The 15918-nt window shown below is 47.4% G+C and overlaps 1 protein-coding gene across 2 annotated transcripts in view; it reads left to right on the top strand.

The window, feature by feature from the left end:
- The first annotated feature begins 1215 nt into the window (after window positions 1-1215).
- Window positions 1216-15918, top strand: part of LOC149358483 (uncharacterized) — an 87338-nt gene continuing 72635 nt past the window's right edge. For both annotated transcript variants that reach the window (XM_089570554.1, XM_089570553.1), the window contains exon 1: window positions 1216-1614. The gene's annotated coding sequence lies outside the window, so the exon portion shown is untranslated. The remainder of the gene's footprint in view (window positions 1615-15918) is intronic.

The following is a 15918-nucleotide window of genomic DNA, read 5'->3' as shown; positions in this document are numbered from 1 at the left end:
ACCCGGGCAACTGAAAGAAAGCAGGCATACAGCGCTGACATTGTGTATGATTTTCCTCGTCAAGCACATTCCGCATGGAGCAACAAACAACGCACTCTACATAATATGATGAAGATGCCATATTTCCTGAGTTCCTTCATCAGCGAGCGGAAAACAGGGCCAGATGAGAGCCTCCTCTCACCTACGGCCGTGGGTCCCACGAGCGAAGCACCGATTCGAACCGTCAGCCAAACCGTGATTATGGCCCAACGACAAATCCCACCACTATACGCATATGCCTTCGCTTTAATTCTAAGTGAGAACAACTTGAGGTGACGCGACCTTCGGCAATAAAGGGATCTACCAGTCTGATAAATTTATTGGAAGCAGTTCTGGCTGGACGTCGCACATAATCCATAATTTCAATGGGCTCTCTCCGTAAAGGGTCCCCCAGACCCACGCTGAATCGTTTTAAAACAAGGGTGGCCGCACAAACAGTATACACATGCATAATCTCGCCTACACTGTAATCGCTAAAAATGAGTAGAAAAATTACGCTTTCTTGCAAGAACAGCACCCCGTCAAAATCCCGAAAAAAAAAAGTGCGGCCTCCACGCACGTGTCTACACACGCTTTACTCAAGGTTTAGTGCTGCTGGCAGTAATGTTCTTTCTCTTTTTTGGGGGGGGGGTTAACATATTCAAATGCTCTGCCGCAATTCATTTCCGCAAGAAGAGCGGAAAAATATATGCGCATAGCTGGCCCCTAACCTTCGTTGCACTGTTTAAGGAAAGTGATCTTCACTCTAGAAAATAGTAGTTCGACAGCTAGAGGTCTGCCAAAGGTCGAAATGGATATTTTTCAACCTTCCTGCCACTGTCCTCGTGATAGTATGGTAACGCTACGGAATCCCCAGTCAAGCGGACTGGCAGTTTCGGCGACAGCCAAGCATGCTCTGTTGCCGTCTTTCCAATCGCGGCGGAAAGGTTACGTGGCACTGGTATGCTCCCGTCTGCTAAAAAGCAAAGCAGTCGAGCGCGACTGAACGTGAGCTTCAAACCGAGATAAAACAGTGCAGTCTGAAACCTAAAAAACACAAAAACAAAAGAGTCGCTGCGGCCTCAGCTGCAGCACGCGCTATCAACTCTGCTATCAGGCCTCCCGCTTGTTCCCGCCCGGCGGACGAGAATTAGCGAAACTAGGCCTAAGCCTACCTGGCCGAGACAAGGCGGCGGTTCGCCGTTACAGCGGTGTACGGATGTCATTTCGTTAATTACTTGTGACGTAGTTCGAAACTGGCATTAATTATTGGACTAATGCGCCCTTTATGCATCTCGTCGTAATGTGACCCCAGCCCCTGTTTGTCATTTCTGTCAAGTTATGGCTTGAAAAATTCTGAAGCTCCAGCTACCACCGGCGCCTGACAACGTCGTGTTCGTGTGAGCTGTTCGCCTGACCGTCGCCATTCACGGTGGATATTCTGTTCTGCGGCGGAAGAAAGAACTCTTGCCAACGTGCCAGTGCCGGCTTGTCTTCGAAGTGCGGTGTTGTTGGCGTGATATCTTCAATGTGTGAACACGATCGGTTTGCGTGAACTAAGCCTTCCCCAAAGCTTCAACCTCAGCAGCAAGAGCGGTAAGTGCGATGGCATCTGGTCAGTTCTGTAATTGGCATTGCTGAATACGCGAGTCTTGCAACAATCGAGAATTTTATTAGCGTAGAAAGTGCTTTTAGTGCTCACGCGAAGAACCCGTAACGGCCTATATTTACTCCGTGAGATTTGTTGCCCAAATCGCAGAAGCACTGGTGAAAGAAAGTGACAGATACAGTCATATGCCGCTGAGGGTGGTCGCGTGGCTGTGGCCGATGTAGAAGTGACACTCAGGCCTTGACGCGATCACGGCTCGCCTCTTCTAGAAAGCACGGATGGAAGTAAGCACCGTAGTTCTTCACTCAGCGAGTACTGCAGGTTTTCAATTTAGAAGCACTGTTGTTCTTGCCGGTGTTAACACCGGGAAGGTTAAGGATGTTTCAAGCGAATGAGCGGCGCGACGCCGCGAAAACTTTCGTACTTCTCGGAACATCGTCACATTGGCCCCTGTAGCTGTCGCGGCCGCTCGAAACACGTTTTCCTGCTTCGGGGACAGAAATCGCAAGCGTTTTCGCTTGCATGCATGTGAAACAGGCTTTAACTGTGTGAAGAAGTCATTTTGTTATCCGGTACTGAGGGAGAAAAGATTGTGTTTTCGAAAGCCATTTTCATCCACATCGAAGAAGCCTTCAATTTTAAGTTCAACCACCGGCGCTCGCTTGAGTCGCATCTGCATGCGTCCTCTTACTCACTCTTGCATATCGCCGCCGCGGTGGCTCAGTGGCTATGGTGCTCGGCTGCTGACCCAAAAGACGCGGGTTCGATCCCGGCCGCGGCGGCTGGAATTTCTTTGGAGGAGAAATTCTAGAGGCCCGTGTACTGTGCGATGTCAGTGCACGTTAAAGAACCCCAGGTGGTCGAAATTTCCGGAGCCCTCCACTACGGCGTCTCTCATAGCCTTAGTCGCTTTGGGACGTTAAACCCCATAAACCAAACCAAACCACTCTTGCATATCGCTCGCAATAGCGCGCATATGTTGAGAAGCAGGGTCTTTGTTTCGCCGAGACTTGAGCGTACTGATGTTACTGCTGACTACCTGCCTAAATCTGATGTTTCATTCTAAGTGCACGCCACTGAGCACGCATCGCAATTATCATCCAATAATTAGTATGCGCACGCAGAGAGCCTTCGCGACGTTGTCCCAGTGAAGTCCTTGTCGTGAAATTTCCAAGAGTTTGGCGATTGCACACATGACCGTATCCTATGTCGCGCAAGGTGGCATTGAATCGTCGCGTTAGAAAAGATTTTTGGACTCGTAATTTTTTTTTGTTCCTTTTGAGTTCGGTCGCCTCAAGAAGCAGAACTGCATTCATGCATGTTATCGTAGATGCGATGGACTGCCAACGCTGTTGGGAATCATAAGATTACAGAGAAGCTTAGTGGCGTTTATCTTCACCCTCGGCATTCCTATTCATCGCTGCCAACGTGCGGCCTTTGCGTTGTCATTCTGCCACGCCTTTCATGCACCCGCCAGAAGAAACCAGGAGGCTGGCAAGGTATCGCAGTTCTTCGCAGGTGATTACGCTTTTTTCGGGACTGTTCGCGAAGGTGTAGAGCCTTTGTCAAAAATGCACACCCCAACGGGTTTGCTTCCTTGCCACGCAGTATGGATCGCTCGTGCAATCCAAATCTTTCTTGGGCAAGGAGGAATCTCGCCTTCGTCTACCCGAATTTCTGGTTTCGCTGTCGTTTAGGCCAAACTGCATCAAATTTTTTCTGTTTTCATGTTCACTTCAGCTCTTCAGTAAAAATGGCGCTGCAGGATAGTGCGGACCGTGGGGTGATGGTCCAGCGTCTAGCTAAGCTCCCGCGTATTGGTCAGTCTTCCTGCGATATTGAACCGCGTTAGAGTACTTTAGATTAGGCCTCGAGCAATCATCTTCGGACTGTGTACAACATTGCGCGTGCATTCGGCGTCGCGACCATGCAGTGGCATGCGCTTGGTTGGTTCGCTTTTCGGGAAAGGAAATGGCGCAGTGCTTTTCTCACATCTCGGTGGACACCCGAACCGTGCCGTAAGGTATGCGGGTCGTATGCAGTCCAAGTGAACGGACTTAAGGATGCTTCAGGCCGCTCTGAATGGGCCACAAGCAGCTCCGGAGGATACTGCCGCTCGCTTGCGCCGAGGATAGAGGGCGAGAAATCGATGCCGCTCGCCCTCGGGTGGTCAGCGGTAACCAGTGAACACCAGTGTTGTCGGTAACGCGTTACAAGTAACGGCGTTACCGGTAACGCGTTACTTTTTTTCGGTAACTTAGTAACGTACTCGTTACCATTTCGGACCTGTAACGGGCAACGTACTTACGTTAACATTTTTCGGTAACGTGACGTGTCACGTTACTAGTTACTTTTTATTTCAATTGTTCCCCTCTGCCTCTTTTTCAAAAAAAAAAAAACGCCGAAAATGATGGTGCAAATAAACAAAATCTACCGGTGCTCTCGACGACCCTTGTTGCGGCTCGCATGCATGCCAGAAAACACCTGCCCTTGACGACGCACTCAACTAAAAAAGAAAGCACGAACACGCAGTCACCCACTTGTATTCACCCCCAAACCACCCACACACATAACTCTCTAAAGAGTGGACGCATGCCAAGCCACCAATGAACCATTTGGAGAAATCTTTAAGCGAGTTTCTGCGTAAGCTTGTTTTTCAACCAAAATGTATCGTTCCCAGGCGACACTCTCGCATTCTTGGTGGAAGCAGTTCCCTCTTGTGAGCAAACTCTTGAATGTCGCCAGTTCACTTCAAGTTGGCCCCAAGAGAGCCATAGAAAGAGTACAATGATACAGCACAGAAAAGGGGATTGCAGTCAACCAGTTGTTTCTATCTGCAACTGCGGCTAAGTTTTGCGAGCGAAGCTGACCTTGAACACCTTGACGCAAACACTCAGCATTTTTGCAATAATTATGCAGGTTCAAGTGAAAAAAAATGTTTATGTGCGCAAATATATTTTTCTGAACTATGACATTAAAGCATTTCGTTATTGCTACACAATTTCCACGTAATTTCGTAAGCAGAAGCACACCAGAATTACTGTAAATTTGTTCAGTTCAGCTATGTTTTCTTTGTGAAGTTGGAATTATATGAAGTATGAGCTTTATAAAATTGTTATCTTGAGTTCTTACAGCGAGGAACCACTGATTAAAATTTATGGCCATGGAGTAACGGCAAAGTAACGTGCGATACTTTTTTTCGGTAACGGTAACGGAAATGCGTTACCTTTTTTTGTAGGTAACGTAGGGCGGTAACGCGTTCTTTCTTTGTTAGTGTAACGAGTAACGTATTTAGTTACTTTTTTTCGGTAACGCCTACAACACTGGTGAACACCTAGTGCGGCGTTCGCTTTGCCCGCTGCGTCCATGTCTTGCGGCCGCCGCGCTATAGCGCTTTGCGCGAGTGAACACAGTGGCCAGGGCGATGCTGCCCGGCGCTGTAATGATTTCTAGCGGCCGTGAACATCCACGTAGCCGCTGCAGCACAGATCATCGGAGCGCTATTTCATTACCTTCTCATTTTTGCATTCCGGGCTCATTCACATGGCTCGTCTACGTTTATATACTTTTTTTGTTTTTCAAAAGAACGGAAAGGAAAAATTTAACGTCCATTACCTCGCTAACAGGGACGCGTTCATCACCTCGCATCTCGTGGCCGTGGCCTTTACGCGATTCCGACTTAGCGGTTAATGTTAAGGGTGATAACTTTCACGTTACCGTGGACCCTAATGAGGACAGTATCCACTTGTGCCTCGACAGTGTGTACATTGAAGTTGGCACTAACGGGCATGAGACAGCATTGTCGACGTCATCAAAAGAGGCCGATTCTGTGGCGCCATATGCTCTGTGTCGCTCTGCTCCCGCGTAACATGGACATGACTTCACATAAAGGCAGACTACAAGCCCGGGTTCGCACGCTTGAGAGGCAATATGGATCTAAACAGGGCGTCTACTACGCAGACATCACAGGGCCGTCGGCCGCGGGATTCTGCACGGCTGTCGTAGTCCCCCGGGGAGTGAATGTCGATGGCCTATCGTTTAGGGCCCCGAATTCAACCCGAGCGGAGGAAATAGCAATAGCTCTCGCTGCCACCGATCCAAAATCGAGAACGGTTAGCACAGACATTCGCCGGGCCTGTGAACGCTATCTTGCAGTGGAAATATCACCTCTTGCCTCCCAAATTGTAAGACGGGCTCTCGCCGATCCAACTCGTTCAAATGTAATCTGGGCTCCTGGCCACCAGGGTCTACGAGGCATTGAGGCGGCTGATGCGGCCGCCCGAGCGATCACACACCGGGCTCCTCATTCTAGCTCTCCTGGCTGAGTAGCTCATAAACCGCTTCTGCGGTCCCGCGAAATCTTAATTCATTACTGCGACAGCCACCGTCTCTACCCAACACCTACCAAGGGGCTGAGCAAAGCGGAGGAGCGAACTCCACGGCACCTGCAGTGCAGACAGGAACTCTTCTCTGTTCTGCCATCGCCAAACACTTTGATCCGTACATAGATGGGCGCTGCCCGCACTGTGGGGAGATATACGATAGCTTTGACATGGTGTGGCCATGTGCTCAGAATCCTCACCTTCCCCCACACCCACCTGAGAGGCATGGGAGACATCCCTGCGTTTAAACGTGTCAAACTGCTCAGAGTGGAAAGCCTAACACACTACGCTATGGCGTCGTACACTTTTTTGCTAAGGATCCGTCGGATAAGGTGTGTGAGATCTCGGCAGTCTTTTATAACAAAAGCTTAACGGCGCCGGAGCCTCGAGAGGAATAGCAGGCGGTTAGCAACGGCGTGCGCAAGCCAGCTTGCTCCGCAGGTTGCAGACGCACTCCATCCTTAGCCATTCTAGACTTTCACTCATCACAGACGGGGAATATGACCCCGTCTGCCAAAATTGTTACCAGGGAGAAATCGCCACCCAGGCACACATCCTCTGGGGTTGCGCGGGAAATCCGCCCCCTCGAACCTTACTGCCAGCTCCCTCCGAAGAAGGATGGAACCAACTCCTCAAAAGGCCAGACAAGAGCATCCAACTGGCACTCATTTCGTGGGCCCAGGAAGTCGCCCCCACCTGGGGGCCACACCAAGCCCACCTGCCCTAAATCCCTCCAATCTATGGCAATAAAGTTGTTTCTCTCTCTGCCTAAACAACGGATATGCGTCTGGAAACAGGTGGTCGCAGCGCCGAGCTCCGCGCTTGGCCGCGGAGTAGCGCCGCAGGATCGCTAGTCTTATTGCATCTAGGCGTGTACTAGTTACTGTGGTTGACCATGATGACGTCATAGTATAGTAATGACAATACATTGGAGTAAACAATGTCCACATGTAATGCATCATTGTAAAGATGAAGTTTTGCCTAATTAACATTAATTATACAATTTAATTGCAACAATTAATGAGTTGATATGTTTCTATAGCAGTGGATAACTACAAGTGCTAAACACGATGTGACCTTCTGCTTGAGCCGCCGCGGTGGCTCAGTGGCTATGGTGCTCGGCTGCTGACCCGAAAGACGCGGGTTCGATCCCGGCCGCGGCGGCTGGAATTTCTTTGGAGGAGAAATTCTAGAGGCCCGTGTACTGTGCGATGTCAGTGCACGTTAAAGAACCCCAGGTGGTCAAAATTTCCGGAGCCCTTCACTACGGCGTCTCTCATAGCCTCAGTCGCTTTGGGACGTTAAACCCCATAAACTAAACTAAACCTTCTGCTTGACTTTGAAAAATTTAGCAAAATGTAAGAATAACAATGGGTGAATGGATGACGTCATATACCCTATAACAGAGTGCAAGTCACGTGACCTAGCATAACGTCACTCTGCGCGTTGAAAAGGTGCCTACCGGGACTGATCTCGCCGCAGACGGCGCTGACGTGGACGGGAACGAAGACGCAGCCTCTTCGACGAGCTCCCGTGCTGGTAGTTGTCCGGAACGTTCTCAGCGTTACTGACGCCAAGCCGCTTCTAGTTACTCAATACACTAGAGCTTTCACTCTCTAACTAGGTTGAGCAGTAGTTAAACCACAGCTAATTTACTTTTTTCACTCCCACCTTCCCCTACGGCGTGGTTGAGGTGTCCATCGAGGCGTGAGACAATGACCGCGGCTTTCACTTCCTGATAACCAGTCATTAGCCTGGAGCTGCATAGGCATGATGCCACTCGCGGTCACTGAATTTCCGTTCGCAGCGCAGTAGCCCTGGCTTCAACTGTCTTGCGTTCTCATCCTGTGAAGTTCATTGCTCGAGTATCGTTTCATAAGAAGCTGTTCGAAGAAGTGCGTTTGGGCGCTGCATCAACCGCACCGTATGGTTTGTTTTCCGTGACCCCAGGTGGTCGAAATTTCCGGAGCCCTCCACTACGGCGTCTCTCATAGCCTTAGTCGCTTTGGGACCTCAAACCCCATAAACCGTTGTTGTTAATGTTTCGTGCTCCTTCAGTCATGTGGCTCACGCACTGTGCGGTACGAATAGGAAAACTTTTTTGAAATTGTACAAGGTTGCAGTTTGTATTGTCGTAATCGTGTATTAGGAGTCCGAGTATTCTACACGCTGTCACCTTTGGTACCTGTCTGCCGAGTAGGGTGAGTTGTAACAGGGCGGTGGTTTTGTTTTGGTATTGCATTCGATTCATCAGGAGGAATTCCGACTATTCTGCTGACGGTTTGAATCCGGTTACGTGGAAGTGATCCACTATGGTGTGTATGCTTTCCTGGAGGGTCCTTTCAACGTCACCTGGACATCCGGATTCGTTCCACAAGGTAACGGCGTAGAATGTGGGATGACGGTTTCAGATCGTGGATAGAGCTCTCAGGCATATATTAATGAGGGTTGGAGATATAATGGATACTTGAGGTGGTCCACGGCTAATGTTGACTGGGGAGGAGAGAGAGACGGCGCTGCCTTGAAAAGGGCTACCCTACCTTTGAGAAAACTGCGTATGTAATTGTACATGTTGGGGCCGCATCGTGTGTCTTGAACGGACTTGAGTATGAGATCATGTGTAACATTATCGAGGGTCTTTTTTATGTCTGTTGCGAAAAGTGCCTGTGTCTGTGCTGTCTTTGGCTGCAGAAGCGTGCTTTGTAGTATGAGAAATACGTCCTGCGTGCCAGCATTATAGCGGTATAAGCTTGTGCGGAAAATGTTTCGTGCTTCCTAGGTGTTCTCCTTGCCTCTTTTGCGACTGAGAAATGTACGCCATGTTTTCGCAGCTAAAGTTTTCATTTGGGAGAAGGCGTTCAAGCATGCTCTGGCGTGTTTCGTCGCGTTCGTTGGCTGAGTCAAGTTTCTTTGCAGTGTCAGTCAGGCGGTGAAGTCTGTTCAGTCTTTTCAAAGCACGTTAACGGGATCTCTGTTTTGTTCATATCAGATTCTAGCATTGACGGTATGTGTTGGATACGTTGTTGATATTGTGGAGCTGCGTAAATGGTAGTAGTAGTGTGTGGTTGTAACATGGAAGAAGGAGTGCTTGGCTTACCAGTCGGCGTAGCTGTGTCAGTTTTTCTAGATGCTAGGCTGCGCACAGGGCCTTTGCTCGAGGCACATCGCTTCAGGATGTCAGCAGCATTTGCCGATGCCATTGGCTATGACAGTGGTGCGTTAGGCTGCTTGTCCTGTGCTTCTGAGACGGCGGCGTCTTCGCTGTTTGCGATGGCTATTCTAGATGGTAATCGAGTGGCGTTGCGTTGCTGGGTGTGCTGCAATAAAGTGGAGTCTGGTGCTGGTTGCGCATTTTGATGCGTTGTATATAGATTCATTCAGTCTGCTTATGGTTTTTATGGATCGTTGGCTCTATGATCTCCGGGGCAGTGCAGGCAGAGGAGAAAGCACTGGGTCTTCAGAGTGGCCGAGTTAGATAAGTGAGACGTCACGAGAAAGAATATCGTTCAGGCGTGCTACCGGCATCATCATCATCATCAGCCTGACTACGCCCACTTCAGGACAAATGCCTCTGCTATGTCTCTACAGTTAACCCTGTCCTTTGCCAGCTGCGGCCACCGTATCCCCGCTAACTTATTTATCTGATCCGCCCACCTAACTTACTGCGTCCACTGCTACGCTTGCCGTCTCTTAGAATCCGCTCCGTTACCTTTAAGGACCAGCGATTATCTTCCATTTGCGTAACATGCCCTGCCCAAGCCCATTTCTTCCTCTCGATTTCGACTAGGATGTTATTAACCCGCATTTATCCCCTCACCCTCTCTGCCCACTTCTGGCCTCTTAACGTTACACTATAATTATTCTTTCCGTAGCTCACTGCGTTGTCATTAACTTGAATTGAACCCTTTTCGCTAGCCTCCGCGTTTCTGCCCCGTAGGTGAGTGCCGGTAAGATACAAGTGTTGTATACTTTTCTTTTGAGGGATATTTGTAAACTGCCATTCATGACCACACGGAACCTGCCATATGCGCTCTGTCCCATTCTTATTCTTCTAGTTATTTCCCTCTCACGATCCCGATCTGCGGTTACTACCTGCCCTAAGTAGACGTATTCCCTTACTACTTCCAGCACCTCGCCACCAATTTCAAACCGCTGTACCCTTGCTAGAGTGTTGAACATTCCTTTGGTTTTCTCGTTGTACTTTTTAGACCCAATTCGGAATACCGGCATGGATGTGGAAAAAAAACAGAGGTGCCCAAATCTATATCTTCCCAATCGGAAGTTGAGGATAGCTTTGAATAGTTCGCACAAAGCAGGTTTTGAGACAGAAATGAGCTAGGCGAGCCTGAAGGCAGTCAGGAAGATGCGCCAACGGCAGACGACAATCATCCAGCTTATATAATCGACATAAGCTAACATAATCAAGTTAATAAGGGAGTAATTACTCATTGATGTCCACCCGAGCGCAGCCGTACGGCTACAAAGGAAAGCTATACAGCTTTCTCAGAAACTTCGTAGTTAAAGAAAAATTCGTCCTGGTCCGGGGTACGAACCCAGGACCACCGCTACACCGGAGCAGTCGCTCTACCAATTGAGCTAACCAGGACGGCAAGCTTGGACCTCAATGAGTAATTACTTCCTTATTACAAATCTACTCCACCTTGGGGGATTCTCCGAAACATTTGGTCATAATCAAGTTAAATTTGAGTAACTTCGTTCTGTTTCATTACCCTCACAAATTACTTCCTGGGTATTTTATGCTGCCGCTTCCAATCGCTTTTACGAGTGAAAGTTCCCATCTAGTTGTTCATCTTGCCTCATTCATACATTATTTTGTTTGTTTGTTGTTCTTTAACGTGCACGGGGCTTTAGCATCTCGCTCCCATCACCGCAACGGCACCTTGAGTCTCAAGGTGATGGTGCTTGGTGCCACCACGGACCCTTAGCCCCCTTATACGGAAGCTGTCATCCGCACCGTGGCGATAGTTTTTAAGGTGAATGTTAGAAATCATGAACGGCGGCGGTCGGAGCCATGGTCAAGTTCCCGCCGACGGGCTCCCCGTCTGTTTACGAGTCAGGGGCTCCGGGACCTTTCTGTAAATAAGAATGGGCAACACAGGCGACATTTCAGGAACCGTCAGCATACCTATATCGCATGAGTACCTCTTCCTCCAAAAAGCCTGATGAATTCCTGAAAAGGAACTGCACCGTAGAAGGCTCCACTAGAAATCGAGCGCACTGTGACTACTTTCCTCGTTTCCTGATATTTTTTAATTATTTATTGCAAGTACCTACAGCGCCCATGAGGCATTATGGGGGGATATTACTACATACAATAACACATGCACAGAAGATATTGGGAAACATGTCAGCAAGGATAACACAGCATACTAAGAGAAGACTAAAGGAGTTCACAAGTAGTATGAATGGTAACACATCGGCAAAGCGCTGGTAAACGCACGAGACCTGGAAGAAATACATCAGGTTATCATTTCAACAGCACTTTGGAAACCAGGTGCACAAACCACATCAATCGGAAGCTTATTCCAGTCCAGAATTGTGGTAGGAAAAACGAATACTTAAATATATTAATGCGGCATTGATAACTCTTCATCTTTTTCGTGTTGTCTAGTCTCTCCGAAATGTAATACGGCTGCTTTAGATAAGTGTTTTTATCAATACCGGTGCAATCATTGTAAATGCGGTTATTCTCACTCCCTAGTACATAACGACAAAGTTCCTGCAGTGTCTGTTTTTGTTATTGCTAGAACCCTTGAGAGAATGATAGGAAAAAATTACAAAGCAAAAACACTTTCATCCGATGACCTTCTGGTTGAAGTTTCGCAGGAAGATCACTCTGACATCCTCTCAAGCAAAAGCAGTTTGCTCACCTTCTGATGACAGTCACCCCTCAAACGGAATCTAAACACTGTACAAGGTGGTATATCAGAATGCGGTCTGATCTCCTGAAATGCTTCCGAGATCAAGGTGCGATTGCCCTTCGCCGCATCACTATGAGGCGAAACGAGGAAGAGGCATCCGATATCGCCTTAACATTTGAACGGTGCCGTCTACCAGATACTGTGAAATCGGAATCATCCACTGTAAAATCTGTCCCTATATCCCAAACCCGAGAAGATTTTTCAACTACGAAGAGTACGGACACGGATCCAAAACATACCGTGGAAATCTCATCAATGCGAAGAGCGGTGCCCATGAGCGCCTGACTGATAACTGCAGTGCCGGTCAAGCAGAATGTCCCAACTGTCACAGGACACACGCTGCGCATTCACGAACACGTCAGGCGTTCTAGAAAGAGAAAAAAAAAGTAATCCAGATAAAGGTTACAGAAAAGAACGTTTTCTGAAGCCCGGACGAAGCTCTAGCTTCTCTCCGGAAGATCCTACGCTGACGCAGCGTGCAGAGGCGGGCGCCGTCTGGGCACGCAATACAGTGCCATCGCCAACATTCCCTGTCCCAGAGGTCAACTTTTCACAGAGCTCTGAGAAAATACAGGCACGCGAGAGAGAGTCTCTCCCTCTTGACGAATCCACATCTGCTTCCGCGTCTCCAGTGGAGGTAATACCAGGCTTCTCAGCGTCGGAGACGCCGATGGAGTCCCCCAAATAGAGGCGGATTTTCCAAGACCGTCTCAAACCGAAGACATCTGTTAATTTAGCAGGATAATAAATGCGGCTATATGTGAATAACTGCGGCTAGTTTTCGCGTCCTCGCTTACAACTATGGCTGTCGAAAGCATTATGCACTGGAACTGCCGAGGGCTACAAAGAAGCTGGTTGGCATCGAAATACTCGCGCAGTATCAACCAAACATAGTTTGCCTACGGTAAACTCAACGAAACTTTCTGGAAAAATATGTAGTGTACCGGAAGGACTGGCAAGGAAGTACCTCCTCATCAGGTGTCGTTGCTGTTGTTTTTCAGAATTCAATTGCCTCTCAGATTTAGAGGCAGTGGCAATACGAGCACTAACATGTAGTAGAGTAATAACCGTATGTTGCCTATACATACCACCACATCATCAACTTTCCATTGACTAACTTGAAAAACTCATTTACCAGCTTCCGGAGCCGTTCCTGTTGGTCGGCGATATTCACGCACACCACCCATTGTGGGGAGGTATTAGAACCGATTCTCGAGTTGCGCTAGTCGAAAAATTCATATTGTTATCTGGGTCATGCATATTCTATAGAAGAGAACCAACATGCTTTAATGCAGCACACAGCTAACGCGCTGCGATAGACCTTGCTATTGGCAGCTACTATGAGGGCTGTTGTAGATAATCTCTATAGAAGTGACCTCTTTCCCATATCTCTAAAATGCGCATAAAATATAAACCCGAAGGTAAATAATCCTAGTATGTTTAAAGAACGGATTGCTGATCGAAAGATGCTCCATTGTCATCTTCATCAATTGCATAACTAGGTATAGATGAATTTCAATTCTTGGTCGCACTGCGTATTATAGGCGCTACACAGAAATCCATCTCAAAGACACCAGTTGAAATACAAAGCAAACGTAGAGCAGGGCAGGATGCACACTGCAGAAGAGCTCGTGAGAACGAAAATAATTCGTTGTAAAAGTTTCGCTATAATTCTACGGTTGGCAACTTGAACTTTAAGCGAGCTAAAGCAAATGCAAGCGTACTCGATGTATCCAAGCGGGAAAGTTAGCAGTCGTTTCTCTCCTGTGTAAATTCTTACGCAGATACGCATAAAGTGTACTGTACACTAAAAGCACTTCGAGGGCATAGTGCACGTACATTACCTCTTGTTATCACTGCTGGCGGTACATTTCGGCACCAAGCAGATGCACTAGGCAAACACTTCTAGCTCAGTGCATTATGCAGAAAAAATCAGGGGGCACTTTGGCTCACTAAAGTGCTGCAAGGCGAAAGCGTTTCCTGGCCACTGTTTGTTTTTATTTACTTTTTTATTTTTCATATCTTGTTTTTTATTTATTTTTTTGCTCCTATTCTTAATTTTATTGTTTTTATTTTTATTTTCACATCTTGTTTTTATTTTCCTTTTCTTGACTTTACTCCTTTTATTTTATTTATAAAGCCCATGCATTCACTAGATGCGCCTTTATTAATGCTGGAATTTTGAGCCTATTAAGCAGTGACGCCGAAAGGCGGACGAATCTGCCAACGCGTCTGTCGACATTCCTGCCGACGCGTCTGTCGACACGGCTGCCGACGCGTCTGCTAACAACAGTATGGGGCATTAAAGGCTTTCGCCTTAATAGCCGAGCGTTCGTTATATCTGTCGCAGTTATACGTGTAAATCAAACGTGTTGAATCGGTAAAAATGAAAGTGCTCGTAGGTTGGACAAGTCCAGATCTTGCAGAGATCGTCCTTCGATTAATATTTTCGCTTCCTACGCTGAAAAGCAGATTTTAAGGATTGCTAATTAACAAAAAGAAAGCAAAGTTAGCATTTAAGAGGATTTTTGGGAACGGGTACGCAAGGAAAAATAAAGTGTAGGAAGTTTCGCGAAAATCAGTGTCGAAGAAGTCAATCTCACGCACGATGCTTCATAAACGGCAAGAAATACGTGCACCACGGTAATAAAAGCCAGGTCGCACCGGTCATGTGAAAGTCAGCATAATGAAGCGGTGATTTCTTTTCTCAAAATTAATTTCCGATGCATTAAAAAAAAGGTTTATGAAATTGGAGTATTCGTTGATATGGTTAGGCCGTCCGTTAATCTGGTCACGGGATAATGGTTAGGTAGTGAAGTTGCTGATTAAGTATAGTCAGATGGCTTTCAATGTTACAGAAAGCATAGAAACTTGTATGGCAGAGGTGCGTTCAAGATGTGTTGTGGGTTACATGAAATAATGCTTTCTTGTCACTCTTGTGAAGCTGCACTCTTTTTTTTCTTTGTTTCCTGTAGCCCCACTATAATGCCTTTGGCGCTATGGGTTTCTGGAAAAAAAAACCCTAGATGCCCTACAGGTGCGTCAACGTAGACATGCTGGACCAAAACTGCTGAAGCGAGCATAACGCATTAAAAGGACTTACCGAGCGCTAAAACTTGTATTGGGAAATTGAAAGCAAGTTCCGGCATTGGCGTCATGGCATTCGTTGGTCGCTCCGTTCGCACAGAGAACAACGGTGGATGTTTAAATCGCGACGAAAAGGAATATAAATAGGCACCCTACGTCACGTAGAAAGCACAAACAACGTATACTAGTGCACGGAGTCAGAAACTAGCCAGCTGATGTCCACGGACGTAATGCAAAATATGCTACGTTTTATGCGCAACAGGAGCTCTGTTATTGGTAAGCGCAACATGCGTTGATGAGGAATTCTATGAATGGCATTTTCTATTAATTTCCTGAACATGGTCGTCGTAGTAAATTACAAACGCTACTGAAGTTTCTTTCTCAGTCTCCAGCCAGCAGTAGGAAGTTCTTTTCTCATTTTTCAATTTCTGTTGTTTGCAGTCTATTAACCAATGAGTTTTATTTCATCATCAGGTGTCAGTGTGGTGCTAGGTTCGGAGACATTCTCGCAGAAAAAGACGTTGCCTGCTAGAAAGAGTAACTGAAAGTACAAAGCGTCACTACGAGCTATGCGTGCTTAACAAAGCACCCTCCGTTACAGCTGTACTGTCTGAATCGGGAAATAGTGGAACTTGAATACTTACAGTTGACGTATTACTGCCCTGCAGCCTTGGGCAGCGGGAAATGCTTTGTTATACTAATCAAGACAACGACAATATGCAGCGCATACTTCTATTTATTTGTGCACATGCCAAGAGGGAAACACTACTACACGAATGCAGGCACTGTTGCTTCTTCCGTTGCTGGGTTCATAGGGTCTTCCAGCAGCTGCTCGAGGGCTTGCATACCAAAAAGAATGGACCGCCAGATTGCGCGCAAA

The sequence above is a fragment of the Amblyomma mixtum genome, chromosome 2 (genome assembly GCF_055824585.1).
Source record: "Amblyomma mixtum isolate Tamu chromosome 2, ASM5582458v1, whole genome shotgun sequence".
NCBI classification, from domain to species: Eukaryota; Metazoa; Arthropoda; class Arachnida; order Ixodida; family Ixodidae; genus Amblyomma; species Amblyomma mixtum.
Note: the sequence above shows the minus strand (reverse complement) of the source record. Positions and strands in the feature narration are given on the sequence as shown.